Below are 20,902 nucleotides of genomic sequence, written 5' to 3'. Positions count from 1 at the left end.
ATATCTTTTTTATTTTTTATTAGAAAGGCTGTTCTGAGAATATTTGCTCCCTACTCAGTCCAAATTTTGCTGAATGTGGATGCCAGAGGTTGGCCTAAAGCCTTTGGAAACATTGTGCAGTGTTTCATGGAGTACTTAGGGTACCTAGTGGTGATAGGACCAGTATTTCCAGAGTCTACTTCTTTCCTCCCACCCACAACATGAAGAGACTTTATCTAAAAAAAGACAAAATTCTCAGCTTCCCTGACTCACTTTCTTCCCCCAAAAGCCCAATCATTATGAGATATACCCAGGATAATCAAGTGACTCTGGCTTTTTTGATGCAGCTTCTTAGTTATCTAGGGCCATAAAAGTTCTAGCCACCTGAAATCTGTGCCTCTTAGACTTTGTGGGTAACTAAAAATGTGGAGAGTCATCATATTTGATAACCTACTGACCACACAAAAAGTTTCCAGATGGAGACCTGATGGAAAAGTTGAGTTCCATTGCTTTTATTGCTTTTCTTCATTGTGTTAGAGCAAAGCAAACATCTTTTTGTAAATTTCCAGTGATTTTTGAGTGCCTCACTTCTTTCCAATATCAAACCTGAGCTAAGAAGGTGATGATACTAGAACTACACCTGCAACACTGATATCTACCACTCTTGGCTCCTCCCTGATCCCTGTACCTCCTGATGATTTTATCCCACAGTTCCTGAATATCACCAAGGCTGAAAACAATGTGGTATTTTAAAACAAAAGGCATTTGCTGGAAGTAGAATGAGAGGCAAACACCAAGAAGTTAACTAACTATTCATTTCCCATAGCTACTACCACCTCACACATGTCTCCTAGGAAGCTCTGATCTTTGAATTCCTACCAGCTCTTTACACTACAGGGACAACAAATCTCAAGTCATTCACAGCAAGGTTTCAGATTATTCCTCACAGCAGAAACAGTAGCAGCAGCTCTGGATGAGCTAAATTTCTTGGCATGGCTCTATAGTCTAAGGACACTCATGACAGAGACTTGGAAAGCATAGTTGTTTTTTTGGCACAGTAATTAGATGAACAGGACATGTGAAGGTCAAATTCCAACACTATCTCTTCCCTCTCCAGGTTTGTCACTCACACTAGAATTGCGGTCTCATCCTTATGAGGTCTTATGATGGGAGATACTATCCACCTCCAGAGAAAAAACTGTTGGAATCAGATGCAGAGCGCGTTCATATATAACCAAAACCCCAAAATAAAACCATAAATATATTGATGTGAAAGACAACTCTGAAGGTGGATAGCATTCCCCATCATAAGTCCTTTGGATTGTTCCAGATCATTGCATTGCTGAGAGTAGTCAAGTTTTCACAGTTGATCATCATATAATATTGTTGTTACTGGATACAGTGATTGAAAATTATTATTAAATGTAACTAGGAAAATATTGTTGTTACTGGATACAGTGTTTTTCTGGTTATGCTTATTTTGTTTTGCATCAGTTTGTGTAGATCTTTCCAGCTATTTATAAAATCATCCTGCTTATCATTTCTTATAATACAATAGTATTCTATGCCTGAATTGGTAGACATTCCCTCAATTTCCAGTTCTTTGTCACCACAAAAAGAGCTGCTATAAATATTTTTGTACAAGCATGTCCCTTCCCCTTTTTTATTTCTTTGGGATACAGATCCAGTAGTAGTATTACAGGATCAAAGGATATGATGGATTTTATGAGACCTTAGGTGTCGTTCCAAATTGCCCTCCAAAATGATTGGATGAGTTCACAACTCTACCAACAATGTGGTAGTGTCCTGAACATTTATCACTATCTTTTACTGTCATATTGGCCAATCTGACGGGAGTGAGGTGTTACCTCAACTTTGTTTTAATTTGTATTTCTCTAATTAAGAGTGTTAGAACATTTTTCATGTGATTATTGATAGCTTTGATTTCCTTATCTGAAAATAGCATGTTCATATCCCTTGACCATTTGTCAACTGGGGAATAGCTTGTATTCTTATAATTTGACTTAAATTTCTATAGATTTGAGAAATTTGGAGGAATTTGTTATAAAAATTTTCTCAGCTTGTTTCCCTTCTAATACTGGTTGTGTAATAACATTCATCAGCATTAATTAATTTGATATCATTAATAGAAAAAACCCTCATAAGCATTCTCCAGTAAGGTCCATAGAAAAAAGCTTCCTGAGGAATTCCCTCATAAGTTATCATAGTTTTAAGCTATACCTCATACAGAAGACTAAATACAATTCTGAAAAAGATTGTGCATAGTTTCCAAGGATTGGCCCAGTTAAGTATGGAGGAGCACATCACCAATATACAACCACTAGGTGATAAAATCTTTGTTTTTCAAAACCCTGAAAACATAGAAAAATATAAAATTTCCAGCAGTACTATACAATTGCCTTCTACTTCCTTGCCAAAAATGAGGCAAAAAAGCAATGAAAGCATGAATGAAAAGGCATTAAGCTTTTATTATGTGCCAGGTAATATGTCTATGTTCTAACCACTGGTACCTAAAAGGCCAAAGCTGCTCAGTTTAAAACTTCATCTGAAAGAAATCTTCTAGAGGTAACAACAACAACAACAACAACAACAAAACATTACATTTACCCTAGGGGGTTGAAATGCTAATGTAGGGATTAAAAAATAATTAGAGGGAGCAACTTAGTGGCTCAGTGGAGCCAGACCTGGAGATGGGGGGGTGGGGGTGGGGGGGTCATGGATTAAAATATGACCTCAGACACTTCCTAGCTGTGTGACCCTAGGCAAGTCACTTACCATTGCCTATCCCTTACCACTCTTGTGCCCTAGAACCAATACATAATATTGATTCTAAGATGGAAAGTAAGGGTTTTTAAAATATATATAGTAGGAATAATGCATAAGTTAGACCTTGAAGTACAAAGTGAAGCAGATAAGAGACTGATAGGGTTTTATCAAGTTAACTCTCTGGTCATGGCATATACTCTTTTTTTAATAAACCAAAAGATGACTCTATACATGGACATCACCAGATGGTCAATACTGGAATCATATTGATTATGTACTTTACAGCCAGAAGTGGTGAAGTTCAATACAGTCAGTTGATTCAGACTTAAATTGATGAAAGCAAGGAAATCCATCAGACCAAATAAGTATGATCTAGATAACATCCCTTATGGATATGAAGTGGAAGTGATTAATAGACTTAAGGATTTGATCTGGTAGATAGAGTGCCAAAAGAACTAGGGACAGAGATATGCAATGTTAGACAGGAGGCAGAAACTAAAAACAATCCCAAAGAAAAAAGAAGAGCACAAAAGCATGGTGGCCATCTGATGAGGCCTTACAAATAGCTGAGGAAAAGGAAAGGAAAAGATATACCTAACTGAATGTATACCCCTAGAGAAGAGCAAGGAAAGGTAAGAAGGGTTTCTTAAATGAGTGGTGCAAAGAAACAAGAGAAAACAATAGAATGGGGAAGATAGGAAATCTCTCCAAGAAATTTAGAAATATCAAAGGAACATTTCATATAAAAGTGGGCAAGATAAAAAACAAAAATGGAAGGGGCTTAACAGAACTAGAAGAGATAAGGAAGATGTGAAAAGAATATACAGAAGAAGTATACAAGAAAGGCCTTACAACACTGATAACCATGATGGTACGATTACTGATCTAGAACAAGACATCATGGAGAAGGAAGTCAAGTGGGCCTTGGAAGCACTGCCAACAAAGTTAGTGGAGATGTTGGATGTCAAATAAAGGAGTTATCAGAGTTATTTTTAAACTGTGTTCAGAGATAACCAAAAGCATTATTTCATGGGACATTTGGTCACCACATTGCAGTGCTTATAATAAGCATTTTTAAAAAGACCACCATGAAGATAATTAAAGTTTGTGATAACTAAAGTGTTGTGAACATCTGCTATGGAGGATAAAGAGGTGGAGAAATAGCATGAAGAACTTAATAGGATCCTACAAATTACATAAACATACCTTCATATTCCATGACTTCAATACAAAGGTCAAGAAGATGGTAAAAAATATTTTAGAAAATATGGCCCATATTGTCAAAGGATATAAACAGGAAGTTCTCAGAGAAAGTAATTAAAGCTGTCTATAGTCATGCAAAAAAAATGCTCTAACTCACTATTAATTAGTGAAGTACAAATTAAAACAACTCTGAGGTACCACCCCACACACATCAGATTGGCTATTATGAAAGAAAAGGAAAAGGCAAAACTTGGAGGGCATATGGGAAAATGGAGACACTAATGCACTATTGGAGGAGTTGTGAAGTGATTCAGCCATTCTGGAGAGCAATTTGGAGCTATGCCCAAAGGGATATAAAACATACCCTTTGATCCAACAATACCATTACTTTTGTATCCTGAAGAGATATAGGGGAAAAGGGGTGGGGAGGACCTAGATGTACAAAAATATTTAAAGCATCTCTTTCTGTAGTTGAAGCAGAAGTAGAAAGAATTAAAAGTGAGTGTATACTTATCAACTGGGAAATGACTAAGTAATAGTATATGATTGTAATGGAATATTATTGTGCTCTAATAAATGATAAGCAGGAATAACTCAGAAAAACCTGGAAAGGCTTACACAAACTGAAGCAGAATGAAGTAAACAGAACAGGAGAACATTGTACATAGTGGCAGCAATACTGTACAATGCACAACTGTGAATAACTCTTCTTAGCAATACAATGATCCAAAATGATCTCAAAGGATTCATGATAAAAAAAAAATGTCTTCTTCCAGAGAAAGAATTGATAGTGCCTAAATCCAAACCAAAGCAGACTTTTTTCACTTAATTTTCTTTTGTTAGTTTCCTTCCACAAAATGATTAATAGGAAAACACATGTGAAACCTATATGAGATTGCTTACCATCTCAGCAAGGGTAAGAAGAGGGAGGAGGGAGAAAGAGAGAGGAAAGAGTTCATGATTCAAAATTCTTTTTAAAACGTTGGAAACAATTTTCACACATATTCAGGGGGAAATTAAATTAAGTTTAAAAATTTTTAATATTGTAATTAAAAGTGAACATACTATAATTTCAAAAAGAAAGAAAGAAAATATGGCTCAGGAGTAAGAAATTAAAGAAACCATTTCCTAGCCACACTCTTTGTGGTGGCAGAAAATTGGAAAATGAGGGGATACCCTTTGACTGGGGAGTGGCTGAATAAATTGTACTATCTGTTGGTGATGGAATACTATTGTGCTCAAAGGAATAATAAAGTGGAGGAATTCCATGGGGACTGGAATGAGCTCCAGGAATTGATGCTGAGCGAAAGGAGCAGAACTAGGAGAGCATTATACATAGAGACTGATACTCTGTAGTACAATTGAATTTTGTAATGGACTTCTGTACTAGCAGCAATGCAATGATCCAGGACAATTCTGAGGGACTTATGAGAAAGAATGCTATCCACATCCAGAGAAAGAACTGTGGGAGCAGAAATGCAGAAGAAAAGCAACTGCTTGATCACATGGGCTGATGGGGACATGATTGGGGATGTAGGCTCTAAATGATCACCCTAATACAAATACTAATAATATGGAAATAGGTCTTGATCATTGACACATGTAAAATCCAGTGAAATTTCTTGTTGGCTATGGGAGGGGGGTGGGAGGAAAGGAAGGAAAGCACATGATTCATGTAACTATGGAAAAATAATCCAAATTAATTATCTAAATAAACTTAAAAAAAGAATTTCTGAAGCTAAAAAAAGAAAAGAAAGAAAAGCCATTTCCTAAAGAAGTTAAACCATTGTAAATAAATCACCACAATGAAAATAAAAGAACATAGAAAATGACTTCTCCAGGGCAGAGCCAAGATGGAGAATTAAGAGGCAAACATTCAGCTGAATCCTCCCAACATTCTTCTCCAAACAACTTTAAAATAATGCCTCAAATAAAATTTTAGAATGGCAGAGCCAACAAAAGGTCAAGATGAAACATTCTCAGCCTAATAAAATTTAAGAGGTCAACAGAAGAAATCTGTGACACCAGGATAGAGTATACAGTAACTGCAGCAGCAGGAATAGCTTTGGGAAATCTCATCCCAGAGATAATAAGGGAAGACCAAGACATAAATTCAGAAGAAGACAACAGTGTGAAAATAGCTACCAAGAAAACCTCAAAGGAAAATGCTATTTGGACCTAAAACCTAATTAGAATTCTTGGAAGAATTAAAAAAGAGAGATAAGAGTAACAGAGGAAAATTGAGAAAAGAAATGAATGCTACAAGGAAATATGAAAAGAGAATTAACAGCTTGGTAAAAAGAGCACAAAAAAATAAAAAAAATAATATCTTAAAAAAAACAGAATTGGCCAAATGAGGAAGAATCACAAAAATCCACCAAAGGAAAAAAATCTTAAAAATAAATGGCTGAATGGAAAAGGAAGTACAAAATACCACTAAAAAATAATTTCTTAAAAATTGGAATCTGGCAGAGGAAGCTAATGATTCCACAAGACATAAAAAAAAATAAAATAAAGTCAAAAGAATTAAAATATAGAAGAAAAATTTAAATATCTGATTAGAAAAAATGACATGGAAAATAAATCAAGAAGAGAGTACAATTGTCCCTCACTATATTGCAGCTCCCTTATCGCAACTTCACCATATCACAGGTTTAAAAAAAAAAAAAATATATATATATATATAATTCTGTATCATGCAGCTTTTGCCATATTGCAGCATTTTGTGGATAAATACTGCACTGTACACAATGGAAATGCACAAGTTTGCCACCATGAGATTGTACATGGCACACTATTGGCTGATGAAAGGTGACCAAACACAGTGTTGTGTTGTGTATCCTAGGCACTGATTGACTCAGTGACTGTAGCATTGGTCTGTTTGGTCTCTTGCTACTTTGTGGATTTTCACCTATCTCAGTGGTATCTGTAAGATAACTCCTGCAATAAGTGAGGGATCACTGTTTTTAAGAATTATTAAACAACCTAAAAGTCATAATAAGAGAAAGTCCCTAGGCATCATATTTCAATAAATTATCAAGGAAAATTGTCCCAATATCTTAGATTCAAAGAGAAATGGAAAAAAAAATCCATTGATCATCTCCTGAAAGAGATTTCAAAATGAAAAACTCCTGGGAAAATTATAACTAAACTATAGAGCTCCCAGGTCAAAGGGAAACTACTTCAAGCAGCCAAAAAAAAAAAAAAAGAATTCACATATCATGGAGCCACAGTCAAGATCACTCAAGATTTTGGAGTTTCCACATGAAAGGAGTAGAGAGCTTAGAATATGATATTCCAGAAAGCAAAAGAGCTACAATTACAACCAAGTATATCCTAGTAAGCTAAACTGAGTATAATCTTTCAGGGAGGAAAATGGATATTTAATGAAATAGAGGAGTTTCAAATATTACTGTTAAAAAAAAACCAGAGTTGAATAGAAAATATGACTAAAACAAAAGACTTAAGAGAAGCATAAAAATGTAAAAATGAAAGGGAACCATAAGGAATTCAATAAAGTTAAATTATTTACATTTCTATATAGGAAAATTATATACACATATATTACATCTAGGAACTTTATGATTATTAAAGCAGTAAAAAGGAGTTTACATAGAGAGAGTGTATGGATGTGAGTAGATTATGTTGGAATGATGACGAAAAAAATAAAATGAAAAGGTGAGAAAGAGAGGTGCACTCGGAAAAGGGGAATATGAGAGGTATAATGTGGAAATTTTTCTCACATAAAAGAGGCACACAAGAAAGAATTTGGGGGTGGGTGGATAGCAGGCAATGCTTGAACCTCATTCTAGTTGGAATTGATTCAAGAGGGAAGAATATATTTATATACTCCATTGTTTAAAGAAACGTAACTTACTCAAGAGGAATATAGCAGGAGAATGAAATAAGAGAAAGGGAAGGATGATAAAGGCAGGACAAATTAAGGAATTCAGTGGTTAGAAACAAAATAGACTTTTGAGAATGGACGAGAGAGAGACAGAGAAACAGAGAGAGAATGAGAGACAGAGAAATGAAGAGATCAATGGGATAGAGTCACAATCATTAATGGGAATGGGAATGGGATGAGTTCACCTGTAAAAGAGAAGCAGATAGAAGAATACATTAGAAACCAGAATCCAACAATATGTTGTTTATGAGAGACACTTGAAACAGAAAGACAAAAAGTTAAAATAAAAGCTAGAGCACAGTCTAATATTCTTTAGCTGAGATTAAAAAAGGCAGGAATAGCAATCATGATCTCAAACAAAGCAAAGACAAAAACAAACCTAATTTTTAAAAAGAGATAATTGGTAAAACTATATTATGCTAAAAGATACCATAGATGGTGAAATAATATGGAAAAAAATTATAACAACTTTCTCTAATAAAAAAGCCTTATTTCTCAATATATACTGAGAATAGGATTGAGTCATATTTATAAAAATAGGAGTCACTGCCCAATTAATAAATAGCCAAAGGATACAAACGGGCAATTTTCAGAAGAAAAAAAAATCAAAACTATCTGCAGTTATATTTTTTAAAAAGCTCTAAATTACTATTGGGTAGAGAAATGCAAAATCAAACAACTCTGAGATAACATCTTATACCTATCAGAAATGACAAATACTAGAGGGAATGACAGGGAATGGGTACTCTACTAAACTGCTGGTGGAAAACATTAGGCAAGTAGGGCTATAAAACTGTAATACCCTTTGACCCAGTGATATCTCTACTAGATCTATATTCGAAGAGACCAAAGGAAAAAGATCTACATGCGCAAAAATATGTGTAGCTATTCTTTTTTTGGTGGCAAATTGAAGTATAATTTTTCTCACTTTATTTTTCTTAGGTTTTTTTGGGGGAAAATATGACAGAAATATGTCTTGCATGATTTCACCTATATAATTGATATCATCCAGCTTCCCTTCTCAGTGGGTGTGGGGGGGGAAGGGAGAGAATTTGGAATTAAAAATTTTAAAAGAAAAGAATATTAAAAATAAATAACTAATAAATTGAATTTTTTTTAAAAAGAAAGAAAATGACTTAACCAGCGAACATCTGATCTAGAGGAAAGTTATAGCAGTCAAAAAAAGACTGATTTGGAAAAACAAATTTATAGAAGAGGACAGTACAACTATTTTAGCATTAAAAAATGGTAGACTTAGCAAGAGAGTCAAGTAAACCAAATTATCCTGAGAGTATTTAAATGAAAATGAAGGGAAAACATTAATGAGATTGAAAATCAAAATGTTATCAAATCATTATCAAAATAAAAATGGAGATTATCTTTCATTGTTAACTTAATGAAATACTGTCTCCATCAATGAAAGTGGTGCTATCACATTTGAACTCCAATATCCCAATCTTTAAAGTAGAAATGGCAATAAAGAAAATAAAGATGGGAAGAACTTGTGGACTAGGCCAAGTGTTCAAGGAGGAAGCTCATTTTAGAGCCAACACAACTTTGATAGCCATGAGAAATTTATTTTCAAAATATATTATAGATGTGTGTATTCAAAATACTTGGAGGGAAACCAATGTAATTACTGTGACGATAACTACCAACCTATGTGCCTACTTTCCCATTGCTACAAAATCTTTATGAGAATATTCTGTATACATATCAAGAACAGCCTTGATGAGAAAGGAAAGCAGTTTTTGAAAATGGTACTCTATGGTGCAGTACATCTTTACCATGACACAATTACCTACAAGATTCAGAGAATACAAAATCCCACTGGCTACAATTTTTTAGCTATTCTTATTTTTTAATGACTTTTTATTGATTTCTTTTGGGATTTTTTTACACTACTATTTCCCCCATCTCTCTTCTTCCCTCAGAGCCATTCTCTATTTTTAAAAAGCAACAACATATTTTAAAGAGAAAGAAAAAAAAGAAAAATCAGCATAAATGATCAATACATCAAAAACGTTCTGAAAATATGTGTAACATATTTGTGGACCTCTTCACACATGCAAAGGAATGGGGTGGAGGTATCTTTTAATGTCTCTTCTTTCCAGCCATGCTTGTTCCTTTTAATTTTGCAGCATGCACTTTTTTTTTGGTAGTGGTGATTCTTTCCATTTATGTTCTTATAGTCATTGTGCTTGTTTTCCTGGCTCTCTTTATTTCATTCTGCTTCAGTCCATGTTAATCTTTCCATGCCATCCATCATATTTATAATTTCTTACAGCATAATAATATCCCATTATATTCATATACCACAACTTGTTTAGCCATTCTCCACTAAATGAACATAGATTTTGCTTCAGATTCTGTGCTGCCATAAGTATTTTGGTGTGTTGACTATTTGTAAAAGCTTTTAATTCATTAGAACAAAATGCCCATAATGAGTTTTCTCTATGTATGTATTAAAATTATATACTATTTCCCAGATATCAAGTGATAACACATGCATAACCCAGTGGAATTGCTTGTCAGCTCTAGGAGGGGGGAGGGAAAAGGGAAGGAAGAGAAAATGAATCATGTAACCATTGGAAAAAATTAAAAATTTTTTAAATGTAACGAAAAATAAAATAAAACTATATACTATTCCTTGAAAGATTCAGCAAAAGTGATAACTTGTTTATCAATAACTGTGCTAAAAGAGGAAAGGACCTACTTGTACAAAAATATTTATAGCAGCTCTTTTTGTGGTGGCAAAGAACTGGAAAATGAGGGGATGTCCATCAATTGGGAAATGTTTGAATAAATTATATGTGTTGGTGATGGAATACTGTTGCGCTATAAGAAATGATAAGCAAGATGATTTCAGAAAAAGCTAGACAGATCTGCAAGAACTAATGCAGAGCAAAATAATCACAACTGGAAGAAATTTGTATGCAGTAACAGTAGTATTGTACAATGATTATCTGTGAAAACTTGGCAATGCAATGATGTGGGACAATCCTGAAAGATCTATGATGGGGAATGCTGTCCATCTCCAGAAAAAGAACTGTTGGAGTTGTCTTTCACATCAGTGTATTTATGGTTTTATTTGGGGGTTTGGGTTATATATGAGTGTGCTTTTACAACCATGCCAATACGGAAGTGTTTTGCATAACAAAAATTCATGTCTTAAAAAAATAGCTGTGCTTGATAACATCCTGATTATTGAGATTAGTGGGGTTAGGGACTGACCCTCAGATTTCAATGATCAAGAGAATTCCTTCTAACAGTGCAAGAGGTCTATCTCTCTGTAATTTATAGTCTCCAAGAGCTGCCTATTGTACTGAGAGTGTAAGTAATTTATCCAAGGTCACACTGTCAGTATGCAACAGAGGCCAAAATTGAGCCCAGATCTTCCTGGCCCTGAGACTGATTCTTTATTCATTATCACATACATGCACACACACATAGAAATAATAAAAAGACATATTTACCACTGTCATAGATAATGTCCAGGAGCATCTTAATTGAATGGGGATTCCCTATAAATATTGAGTTCTTACAAATATTGCCTTTTGCTGATGATGTATCATACTGATTGCATCAAATTTTGGAACACTATAGAGCTTCCTACATGACAGTCCTCTTTACTCAGAAAACTTCATCCTGATTCTTCACCCAAGAAAAAATAAAGAAAGTGGAAAATGCCCATGATCCAGGCTGTCATGAGCAATTTGATCGACAATTCACAAATTTCCATGAATATAAATATCTTGATAAATATTAGAGATGGTCAAAGAACTGTGCTCAGAATTGAATAGGAGAAAAAAGTTAGATGATTTATATACTTGGGAAATTGTCCAGTGGTTTTTTTTTTTTTTAAGACCTTTACCTTCCATCTTAAAATCAATTATAATATTGTTTCCAAGGCAGAACAACAGCAAGACAATTGGGTTAAGTGACTTTCCCAGGGTCATACATCCAAGAAGTATCTAAGGTCATATTTGAACCCAAGTCCTCCCATTGCCAGGCTTGGTTTTTTATTCATTGAGCCATTATAAGATTAAAATTAATATCCAATCACTCCAAATATTATATTTTATGAGATGTATTAATAATCACTTGAAGTAGAAGAAATAAAAGGACAAAAGTGAAAGTCTGATTAAAGAAAAGTTTTCCCAGCCATGTTAGCAGGGAAAAGAGAGAGAGGGGTGGGGTTACACACAAACTTTATCTCCAAAACATAAGGATGTAAGGTGAGAAGGAACATGGGAAGCTGGGATTTTGAGTCCTGGGGAGCAGATTCTAATTATACACTATCTAGCTGCCCTGTCCACTGTGTTGTTTGTTTATTTATTTTAATAAATCTGAATTTCTCCCTTAAACAATTTTTAAACTAGTTTTTCTTCTGGTGATGCCATATAGCTATAAAGTATGGAATACTGATGTTCTTGAAGAAAAGAAGTTTCATGTCCTCTAAAGAAGATGTGCGCAGTAGACCTAAGTAGGGTGGCATATTACAAAGAATCCACAGAAGACACAGGGTAAAAGATCCTCTCAGATAAATGTATAATCAAAACCAGGGCCAGCCTAAGTACTCTTTTGTTATCCATACAAAACCAACAGACTCTGGAGCAGGGTAGGGAGTTCTTAACTTGGGATCTATGAATTTGTTTTGACATATTCATATGGAGAGATAGATAGAAAGACAAACAGTATTTTGATATAATTGATCTCCTTTGTAGCCCAATATATTTTATTTCATGTATTTAAGAGCAATTATTTTGATAATCATTTTATAGGTTTCCTTAACTGCCAAAGAGCTGTTATGACCCACAAAAGAAGGTTAAGAACCCTTAACCTAGAGAAAAGGCCTAAGTATTTTGGGGAGACCACCTGTGGGAGATTTATGGGAAGATGTAGACAATAGAAAGTATAGATAGGCCCACATCAGGTCACAAATCTACAGGAGTTTTTTAGTTTGGTGCCATTCATACTATACCATAAACATGATAGACTCATTACTCTCTTTATATGCCAACTTGTTTTTTCTCTCTTCAGTCATACTCCTTTCTTCCTCTCTACTTATGTGACAGTCAAAACACATTTCAAGCTTTACCTTCTTCCTGGAGCCTTCTATACTAGCCCTCATTGATCTCCCCTGTAAACTTATTCTTTATGGTCTGAACTGCTGAGTTTAGGACTCCCAAAAACCTAGTTGACAGCAGTATGTGTGTACATACATACATATATATACATATGTGTATTTGTATGTATATTTACACATTTAACATTCTTGGTTAACTTCTAGTGTGTTTTTCTTATCCTAATTAAAGCACAAGCTCTTTGAAATCAGGAACCAACATCTTTTCTTTTATCTTGACATTTTGGAGAGTGTGGTGGACTTGAATTAAGAAAGAATTGAGTTTGAATCCTTCCTCAGATATTTACTGTGTGACCCTGGGAAAGTCACTCAACTTCTCTTAACCTCAGTTTCCTTATCTTAAACCTGAGATAAAAACCAAATCTATTTCCAATAGTTGTTGTGGGCCTCAAATGAGATAATATATGCAAAGCTTACTGTAGACCTCTAAATGCCATATAAATACTAGCAATTAGCCCAACCAATGACTGGTGTAGGACTGGGTACTCAAGATCCACTTAATAAATATTTGTTGACTTCTTTTTTTTTCAGGTTGGTTTTGTGGGAGTGAAATGCTGGGAGGGGATTCTTTTGGCTTGAGAACAACATTTCTAAACTCCATTGATTTGGTGGGGGCTATACAAGCCAATGCAATAAAAGTGAGATGTCCAGTCTCAAGTATTTTTCAGATGAGAGAAGAATATCTACAGACCAGTAAGGTACCTCCTATTCTCTAACCATGTTTACTTCTCAGTAATCCTCCCTGGAGCACTTGGTCTTTGGTTGGGGAATGATTATTGGCTTGTTCTGACCACTTGACATATTTCTGACACACCTGCACCAGAAATGTAAACGAAAGAGGCTCAACACAACAGTTACAATTGTGCCTTTACAGATGTTGGTTTCCCCTGAGGATTAGGAATTTCTTAGACTCACTTTTCTTTTCTTTTCTTCCTTCCTTCCTCCTTTTTCTTTCTTTCTTTTTCTTTCTTTCCTTCCTCACTCCCTCTTTTCCTTCCTTCCTTCTTTCCTTTCTTCCTTGATTTACTTCTTTCCTGGATAATGACTAATTGATTGTGCAACAAAAAATTTCTTTTGGAGTTTCCTAGGCAGCTCTAGGTTACTCCCATTCCTGTTTGTGATGTCACCAGCAAGTCTTCACTGAGGAGTGAGCATGTTATCAATCATTCACCATCTGCTATTCTTTTTCCACCAGTTGGCCCCATGATCACGGCTGTAGGCTGTTGTGCAGAGAGGCAGCTGGAGTCCTGAAATGGTGCAGTTGGCTTGAATGGAAGCCAGCGTCTTTGGATTGTTTGCATTTTTTAAATGAAACTTATCTCACCCAAGTCTGAAGATAGTGGTGTCTAACCATTTGAGGCTGGAGTTTCTAAACAGTTAGATAACCTTCCTCCTGAAGAAACAGCCTGCACACCATTAATAGATATCAATGTGATTTCACAAGATAAAACTCTTTGCCTCCACACCCAGATTTATGGTACTGGCCGTGATGAAATGACTGTTTTCTTAATAGATACCAAAAATGAAACACAGTCCAGAGCTCGCAGAGCTTCAAAGAGACTTCTTGACTGTAGTTTCTTGAAAATTCTGGCAAACTCTAAACAGTTGTCAGTCTTATCACCTTCATTAAAATGACATGTTTTTGTAATATTGCATGAGGCTCATTTGCCAAGGGACAAAAACCCATTTCATAACCAGAGCTCAGAGTGAGCATCATCCCTTTTTCAGAGGGCTTACACACAGATTCCCTAATTCCAATATCATTTTCCAGTAGAGATATTTCAGACCAGTAGCTTATTATAATCAAGGTAGTTAGGCACCTGAAAAAGGCAAAAACAAACAAACAAACAAATAAAAAATCTTAGAATCAACATTAGTCATTAATGGACTAACTTCAAACATTACTTGGCTCCCTATTTTCAGAGCAAGGAAGTTTTTGAGAATCAGAAGCCCTTATGAACAGACAGTTTTTGCATGCAGAAATCAAAGCAATATACAGGCATCTGAAAAAAATGTTCTAAATCATTACTGATTAGAGACATGCAAATCAAACTAACTCTGAGATATCTCACACCTATCAGATTGGCTAAATGATAAAAGGGTAAAATGACAAATGTTAGAGGGGATATGGAAAAATGGGGACACTAATACACTGTTAGTGGAACTATGAACTAATACACCATTTTGGAGAGCAATTTGGAATTTTGTCCTGACAGTTCTAAAACTGTGTATATACCCTTAGACCCAGTAATGCCATTGCTCTTGCTAGATCTGTTTCCCAAGGAGAGCAGGGAAACAAAAAGAAAAGAATTTATATGTTCCAAAATATTTATAGCAGTTCTCTTTGTGCTGGCAAAGAACTGGAAATTGAGGGGATGTTCATCTATTGGGGAATGACTGAACAAATGGTGGTATATGATTTGATGGAATACTACTGTGCTATAAGAAATAATGAGCAGGTTAATTAAAAAAAAACTTGTAATGACCAAATGAAACTATGAAGAGCAAAATGAATAGAACTAAGAGAACATTACACACAGTTATAAAATTAATATTTGAAGAACTAAGTTGTGAATATCCACCTCCAGAGAAAAAATAATGAATTCTTCATAGAAACATGAAAGACATAATTTATATTCACTTTTTCTGGTCAAGTGATGTGGGGAGGAGAAGAAGGAGATGAGATATCTTAGAATTTTAAGATAACCAATAAACAAACTCATTAAAAAAATTGAGTCAGAAGACTTGAGTTTAAATCCTGATTTTGCTGTTTTCTCTCTAAATCATCTCCCAAATATAATTAAAATTCCTTAATTTCTGCTATCATATTAACTTAGTAGTAGGGTTTCCCCATATTGGAATCTCTAGGAAAATATTGTTAGTCTATTAAATAGGATTGCAGGACCTAAAGCAAATCACTTTCCCTCTAGAGGCTTTGATTTCCTTATCTGTAAAATAGGGTGATTGGTTAGATGATCTCTATGATCTCTTCCAACTTGAGAATCATAGGATCAAAGTGTATCATGGTGTAATGGGGATCTGGTCTATGAACCCAGCTCTTATGAGTATGCACAATGTACTCAATTCCTACATGAACTTTGGAGTATGTACAGACATTCTGTTACTGGTTCTGGTCCACTTACCACCTGAGGAGGTACCTCTTTGAATGACTTTGGTGCCAGAAATAGAGTGCATTCAGAAATCACTCATTTTGGATCTCTGTTGTTTTTTTTCTGCTTCCTTTCTTCATGGCTCTTGTCTTCTGGTAAGAGAAAAGACTATCTAGGGATGACAAGCTGCCCAACAATATAAGCCTCTGTTGTTTCCCTCTTTGCATTTATTCTTCCTGATTTTGAATAAAAGAGATCAGCTGCATTAGAAAAAAGTTATTCCATTATCATTCAAGGGAAATCCTTGAGTGGGACATACAGCAAAAAAACAGGACATTCTGCCCATGAAAGAATGATATCAGAGTATCCTCTACAACAGGAATTAGAGCTGGAAAAAACTATAAATTTCAATTATTCCAAATTTTGTGGATTAGATTCAGAAAAGGAGGCAACTGACTAAAGAATCTATGCCCTCATGATTAGGAAGATCTGACCAAGTTGGCATAAGAGAAATGTCTCCTTTACTCAGACCTCCAGCTCATGTAGGAATAACCAGGTCTAAGTATTCTTTTTTTTATTTAATTGAATTTCCCCTAATTCCATGTAAAAGCAATTTACAATATTTTCCAAAGAATATTAAGTCTTGAATTCTCTCCCTTCCTCCTTCTCCCTGCCTTGAGATGCTAAGCAACCTCATATAGATTTTGCATATACAATCATGTAAAACATTTTTCCACATTAATCATTTTGTGGAAGGAAACTCAGAAAAAAATTAAGAAAGCGGAAAAAGTTTGTTTTAGTCTAGATTCAGACACAGTTCTTTTTCTCTGGAAGTAGATAGAATTTTTTATCATGACCCCTGTTTCAAGTCTACACCCTCTCTAAAACGTCTATCCAGTTGCCAAACTGATATTCCTAAAGCACAGGCTTAATTATGTCAATTCCTACTTATGAAATGCCTGGTCTAGAAACAACATACTTGCTTTCATTTTATACTCTTCCATCTCCTAGCTTCCACTGAAAACTGGCTCCTTCAGTATGAGAGAGATTCTTTGATCACCCTTTCTAGCTCTGGTTGCATTTTCACTCATTCCCCTAATTATTGGTTGAGATGAGGGAGTTGCAACACTCCTTCCTCCCTATTTCCATTTCTAAGCTCTCTTTCAAGCAATATTTCTCAGTAACCTCTGTTCCTTTGGGGTTCATTAAATCCATATCTACCACCCAATCAAAATAGTGATGGCTGTTGTCTACTGCCTTACAGGACACCTCCCTTCTTTCCTGAATGAGTTCACTACCTGACTCACAGTCTTCTCCCCAACTCCTACCCTCCTACCAGGGGGTGCACTCCCACATAGATATTGACACTCCCCCAAACACTCTAACCTCTCACTACTGAAAAAAAATTAAGACTATTCACCAAGAGCTCCCTTTATCCCTTCCTCATCTCATATCATTCAGATGTCTTCTGCCACTATCTCCCCCTTAACTCTTTTCTTACATTGTCAAGGCAAACTCATGCAGAACTGATGCATTCCATTTCTGACTTCACCAGCTGATTGCTCCTTCTATCATCCCCTCTGTTGCATTTATCCTCAATCTCTTTCTGACTACTTACTGCTTCCCTGCTGTCTACAAACATGTTTATGTCTCTCCCATCCTCACCAAACCATCACTTAATCATCCATCTCCACTGTCATCTTCCTCCCTTTTGTGGACCTATAATCAATGCCTCCACTTTCTTTCTTCTCCCACTCTTCTTAATTCTCTGCAGTCTGGCTTCTGAGTTTGTCATTCAAATGAAATTGCTCTCTCCAAAGGTTGTACTCCTCTTAGTTGTCTAATCCAATGGACATTTTAAAATTCATCTTCATGCCTTTTCAACCTCTGACACTGCCAGTCACCCTCATTCTCCTTGGTACTCTATTCTGACATTTCTTTCTCCTGGTTCTCCTCCTATCTATCTCCTCATTTTCCTTTGCTCTATCTTTATTCAGGTCATGCCAGCTAAACAATGGTGTCCCTAAGGATCTGTTCTGGGCCCTCTTCTCTTCTCTCTCTAAAGTATTTCACTTGGTAGTATTACCAGAGATTCAATTACTGTCTCTACACTGATGATTCTTGTATCTTTTTATTCATCCCTGACCTCTTTCCTAACTTCCAGACTTGTATCTCTAGCTGCCTATTGGACATTTCTAACTGGTTTTCCTATAAACATCTTAAACCCAACATGTCCAAAACTGATTTTTCTTTCCTTCACCCCCACTTCCTTTCTTCCCAATTGCTATATAGGGTACCACCATCCTGTCAGTCACCTACATTCACAGTCTAGGTGCTATTCTTGACTCCTTAATCTCTTTCATTGCCCACATCCAGTCTATCACAAAATCTTGTCAATTTTACTTTTGCAGCATCTCTCCTTTGACATTGCCACCTTCTTGGTATAGCTTCTCCTTACCTGATGCCTAGACTATTGTACTAGCCTCTTGTTTGCTCTCCCTACATATAGCCTGTCTGTACTACAGTTATATCTTCCACTAGGAGGTCAGACTAGTCTTCCAAAGTACAGGTCTAAGCATGTCACCTCCCCTATTTAGTAAACCCCAAAGGCTCCCAGTCACCTCCAGGAAAAAATATAAAGTCTATTCTTTGGCATTGTGCCTTCTCCCTTCCTGCCTTCCCATATAATTCATATTCTATATATTCTGCAATCTACTTATACTGGTCTCCTTGCAATTCCTTGAACACAACACTCCATCTCCCAACTCCAGGCACTTTCATTACTTATCCTCCAAGCTGGAAATGTTCTTCTTCTTATCTCTACCTCCCGTCTTTCCTAGATTCCTTCAAGTCCCAGACAAAATATATCTTTCTAAAAGAAGCCTCTCCCAATCCTCATTTCCAACTCTTAGAATTCTCCTTAGCTATCACTAAAAGCTAAGCTCAAGTCCTGCTTCCTATTTGAGGCCTCTCTTGATTTCTCTAGCTACTCTTGCCTCCCTCCCACAAATTAAGTTGATTTATTTTCAAAGTATTTTGTACATGCTTATCATCAAACATGTTGACTCCTTCTATAGGAAGTAAGTTTCTTGGGGTTAGGGAATGTTTTCATTTTTGTCTTTGTAGCTCATTTCTGCCAAATAATAGGCCTTTAATAAAAGTTGGTTGATTGATTGAAGAAATGACCATTTAGATAGAACCCTGTTTGGTTACAATAGAATTCAACTAAAGGGAGCTGGAACTTGCCAAACTACGTTGACTTAAATGAGTTACTTTCACTCTAGGGATCATTCTGTCTTGATTATTGGTTTTATTCATTAAAATAAGAACAATATCTCCTCTGGCTAGTGCTAGAAACATAAATTCTTATTCTTGGCTTCTCCTTTTATCTTGGCAGTATTTCAATTAGTTAAATAGTAACTTCAACAGTAGTTACTTGTTAAACTTTTTGATGATATTGGCCTCCAATATAGTCCTCTGATAACCTTGTTACATGGAGCAGTTAGGTAGCGAAGCGGATAGAGTACCAGACCTAGTGTCAGGAAGACTCATCCTCTTGAGTTCAAATGTAGCCCAAGACACTGACTAACTGGATGGCCCTGGACAAGTCACTTTTGCCTCAGTTTTCTCATCTGTCAAATGAGCTAGAGAAGAAAATAGCAATCAACTTACAAATGGGGTCACAAAGTTGAGCAAGACTGAAACAGTTGAACAATAACAAAAACTTTGTTACACAGGATCAAAGTAACCCTGAGTTCTTGAAGACTGTGCCCAGATAATATAAAAAATGAATTCAAATTTATGATAATAAATCATTCTCTAATTAATAAAAGGCTAAAGAATATAAAAGTTTTCAAAGGAAGAAATCTAAGTTGTCAACACAAAAAACGAGTGTTCAAATTATTAGAAATTACTAGTAATTAGATAAATGCAAATTAAAGCAATTCTGAGGTTCAACTTCAAATTGGCAACTGTGTCCAAAAACAGGAAGATGACAAATATCGGGAAAAGTATGGGGAAACAGGCATGGTGATGTACTATTAGTAGAGTTATGAGTTGATCCTGCTGTTTTAGAAAACAATTTAGAACTATGTGCCCAAAATTATTAAACCGTGCATACCTTTTACCCTAATGATGCCACTAGTAATTCTATATTCTAAAGGGATAAAAGAAAGAGAAAAAGAATCCAAATATACAAAAATATATTTAGCTTTTCTTTTTGTAGTGACAAAGAACCAAAAAATAAGGGGAACACATCAACTAGAGAGTGACTGCACAAAATATGACATATGAAAGTAAAACAAAATATGGCATATGAAAGTAATAGAATACTATTGTGCCATTAAAGGTAATGAAAGAGGGGGCAGCTGGGTTGCTCAGTAGATTGAGAGCCAGACCTAGAGTAAGAGGTCCTAGATTCAAATCCCACCTCAGACACTTCTGAGCTGTGTGGTCCTCAGCAAGTCACTTAACCCCCATTGCCTAGGCCTTACCATTCTTCTGACTTGGAACCAAAACATAGTATTGATTCTAAAATGGAAGATACAGATCATTTCAGAGAAACCCAGAAAGACTTGTATGAATTGATGCAGAGTGAAATAAGCAGAACAGAAGAATAATCTATAGAATGATGTCTTGAAGATAAGCAGCTTTAAAGATTTAAGAAATATGATCAAAACAAAGAACTAGGAATAACATAAAAATTAAATTAAATTAAATCATGAGAAAAGAATGCATTGGAAGAAGGGGGAAGGGGAAAATAAGTGGTGT

The sequence above is a fragment of the Monodelphis domestica genome, chromosome 1 (assembly GCF_027887165.1).
Source record: "Monodelphis domestica isolate mMonDom1 chromosome 1, mMonDom1.pri, whole genome shotgun sequence".
Taxonomy (NCBI): Eukaryota; Metazoa; Chordata; class Mammalia; order Didelphimorphia; family Didelphidae; genus Monodelphis; species Monodelphis domestica.
Note: the sequence above shows the minus strand (reverse complement) of the source record.